Below are 3061 nucleotides of genomic sequence, written 5' to 3'. Positions count from 1 at the left end.
CGCCTTAGGTCCCGGGTTCGATTCCCGGCGGGATTGAAGTTTTTTCGTCTCTATGCTTGGAGTTCGGGGTGCACTCGGTCTCGTGTAGCTACTTTCATTGAGTAGCGATAAGTGGTGGCGTTGCCAGTGTAGAAAGATTGATGATACGAGTAGATGAGAATGAATAGTAAAGGCACTTGGTAATGCTGTGATACACACAAAAGTTGTGAAGAAGCTCTCCGCTTTACCACAAATAATTCATATTTGTGAAAACATTTTGCAATAGGTACGGAGATAGAGACCTTCTCAAAAACTGATCTCAAAATATTTTTATTTATTATAGCCCAAAATAATTAAGTTTCTTCTAAGACGTGTTTTTGTTTTGCATCGGGAGATGATGTGAATGCTATCCTGAAGAATGCAGTGTCTGTGTCTCAGATAGAAGATCCCCTGCCTCCCGCCACGGCTATACTGATGAAAGCGAGCAGAGAACAGGTAGGATATGATTTGTTTGGACTCTTGTGGTGTAGCGGCTTTTGCTTTCGCCCAAGTGAATTAAGCTTCTTCTAAGACGTGTTTTTGTTTTGTCTCATTTTCAGATGAAGGATTTGTACCACGTTCAAGATTACAATTCCCCGCGTGAATTCTTCTATTACTTCGCCAAGAGATTAGGTCGAGTTAAGAAGGGAGGCGTGCCGGATATTGAGGTTGCCGCCAAGTGTTTGATCAAAGATTGGAACAGGTGATTTGATTTGCATTTTTTTCTTTTGAAGAGGTTTGATTGAGGGAACTCCAATAACAAAGGTCATCTTCTTCTTTGGAGGTCTTATCGTCCCGAAATCGGAGAGACAAAGAGGGTAGGATAGAAGAAAGCCAGCCGTTCCAAGAACGAACTTTATACAGTAGCATCTCGATTATTTCAACTAATTGAGACCGAGGGTAGTTGAAATAATCGAAGTTCCGTATAAAACAATGGAAAAATGGCAAAATTTAAGAAAAAAATAGGGAATAAATACCCTATCCGAATCCTTTGAAAGCTAGAAAATAATGCCAATTTTGGAGTTAAATATGTTGAAATAATCGAGGTTCTACTGTACCTACTTCAGAATCGAAACCACAACCTAGCGCTTACCCTTCAAGCTAGCTAGACGGCAAGATAGTTTTTGATTGGAGCAATCATGCTGACGTGACGTCACATATCAATGAAATGAATTTATGTTGATTACAAATGTGTACAAATGTTGTGTTATTAAAAAGAACAAAAAACCCTTAAAAGACCTTTTTTATCACCAAAATTTATCCAAAATAACCGTTTTTGAGAGTTAACTACTCTACCAATTATTCTACAGAACGATCAGTAGTATATTAGTATATTATGTATCAATAGTATATTATGTAGTTTGCCAAGGCATTGGATTTATAACCGAAAGGACTGCAGTTCGAATCTCAGGGGTAACATACAATAGTAGAGTTAAATCAAGACAATTTGTAAGATCATGTAGGTATGGAATTTCTATTTTCCTTATCTTTCCGGTAGTTCCCAATGGACCACTAATGTTAAGCAACTTTGTGCGTGGTTGGTATCCACATAGGTAGACAAGAGTGCGATCGACAAAAAAAAGTGAAGTTCAACAAGAGTATAGTTGTTCAATTTCAGTGAACTGTAGAAGGTCACTTAGAGAAAAAGCCCCTGAAGGTTCGATTCCAGTTCTCGTCACAATTATTGTTACAGGTGTTTTCTTTACAGACTAATCTAGTCTATTATTTTATCTTCTTCTCCTCATTTTGTCTAACTTTCCTTTCAATTTACTAGTCAATTTACTAGTTTTCTCCCTTCTCTGTCTCTATACCTATCTCTGTTTCTCTCTCCCCTCTCCCCTCTCTAATCTACTTTCTCTTCCTTCTTTCTTTTTACCTAGAGATATCTTTATTCTCTCTGTCTTCAATTCTCTCTCTCTCTCTCTCTCTCTCTCTCTCTCTCTCTCTCTCTCTCTCTCTCTCTCTCTCTCTCTCTCTCTCAGTAATGAAAAGTTTAAACACATTTTCTCCGCTGAACTGTTTCTGTTTTCCTCTCTATCATGTTAGCCCTTTGATAACTTGCGGCCCATCTGATGCTTCTATCATGTTAACACGGAATCATAGCTAATCTTCACGAATGTACGAACCCTAACTGCTAAGGTCTTATCGTCCCGAAATCGAAGAGAGACAGGAAGACAGGAACACATTTTCTCCGCTGAACTGTTTCTGTTTTCCTCTCTATCATGTTAACCCTTTGATAACTAGCGGCCCATCTGATGCTTCTATCATCATGTTAACACGGAATCATAGCTAATCTTCACGAATCTACGAACCCTAACTGCTAAGGTCTTATCGTCCCGAAATCGAAGAGAGAAGGAAGACAGCGTAGGAGAAAGTCAGCCGTTCCGAGAACGAAAATTATCCGTTCAGGATAAAATCCGCCTCGGGCAGGAATCGGACCCACGGCCGCGATCTAAAAGTTATGGGTGTTTTTAATTTTCAATTCTTTCTTAAAAATAATAATAATAGGTAATAATAAGAAAAAGCTCTATAGGTAATTAATTTTAGAGACATAACAAGGAGTGCGTCTTGAGATCTAAGTTGGATTTTTACTTTCTATTACCTACTACAGTATAGCGAGCTATACTTACTAGTTTTTCTTCTTCTTTTTCAGTGCATTTTTTTCTAACCCCTACCACATGTTTAACACCTTTGAGCATTGGAGTTTCGATCACTGACCCTTCTCAACATGACCTTAGGTTACCACTCAGGGTTAATTTGGGAAAAAAGAAGGAGGAGTTTGAAGTTTAGTAAAAACAGTTAATTTTAGAGACATAACAAGGAGTGCGTCTTGAGATCTAAGTTGGATTTTTACTTTCTATTACCTACTACAGTATAGCGAGCTATACTAGTTTTTCTTCTTCTTTTTCAGTGCATTTTTTTCTAACCCCTACCACGTGTTTAACACCTTTGAGCATCGGAGTTTCGATCACTGACCCTTCTCAACATGACCTTAGGTTACCACTCAGGGTTAATTTGGGAAAAAAGAAGGAGGAGTTTGAAG

At 38.4% G+C, this 3061-nt stretch overlaps 1 non-coding gene across 1 annotated transcript; it reads left to right on the top strand.

Moving 5' to 3' along the window:
• The first annotated feature begins 346 nt into the window (after positions 1 to 346).
• Positions 347 to 695, top strand: LOC103522186. Its single transcript, XR_003394899.1, has 2 exons — positions 347 to 474; positions 579 to 695. It is a non-coding gene; the product is annotated as an uncharacterized LOC103522186 (transcript).
• The last annotated feature ends 2366 nt before the right edge of the window (positions 696 to 3061 follow it).

This window comes from Diaphorina citri, unplaced genomic scaffold (genome assembly GCF_000475195.1).
Source record: "Diaphorina citri unplaced genomic scaffold, Diaci psyllid genome assembly version 1.1 scaffold7259, whole genome shotgun sequence".
Classification (NCBI taxonomy): domain Eukaryota; kingdom Metazoa; phylum Arthropoda; class Insecta; order Hemiptera; family Psyllidae; genus Diaphorina; species Diaphorina citri.
The sequence above is the reverse complement of the archived record's forward strand: the minus strand, read 5'-3'. Positions and strand labels throughout refer to the sequence as shown.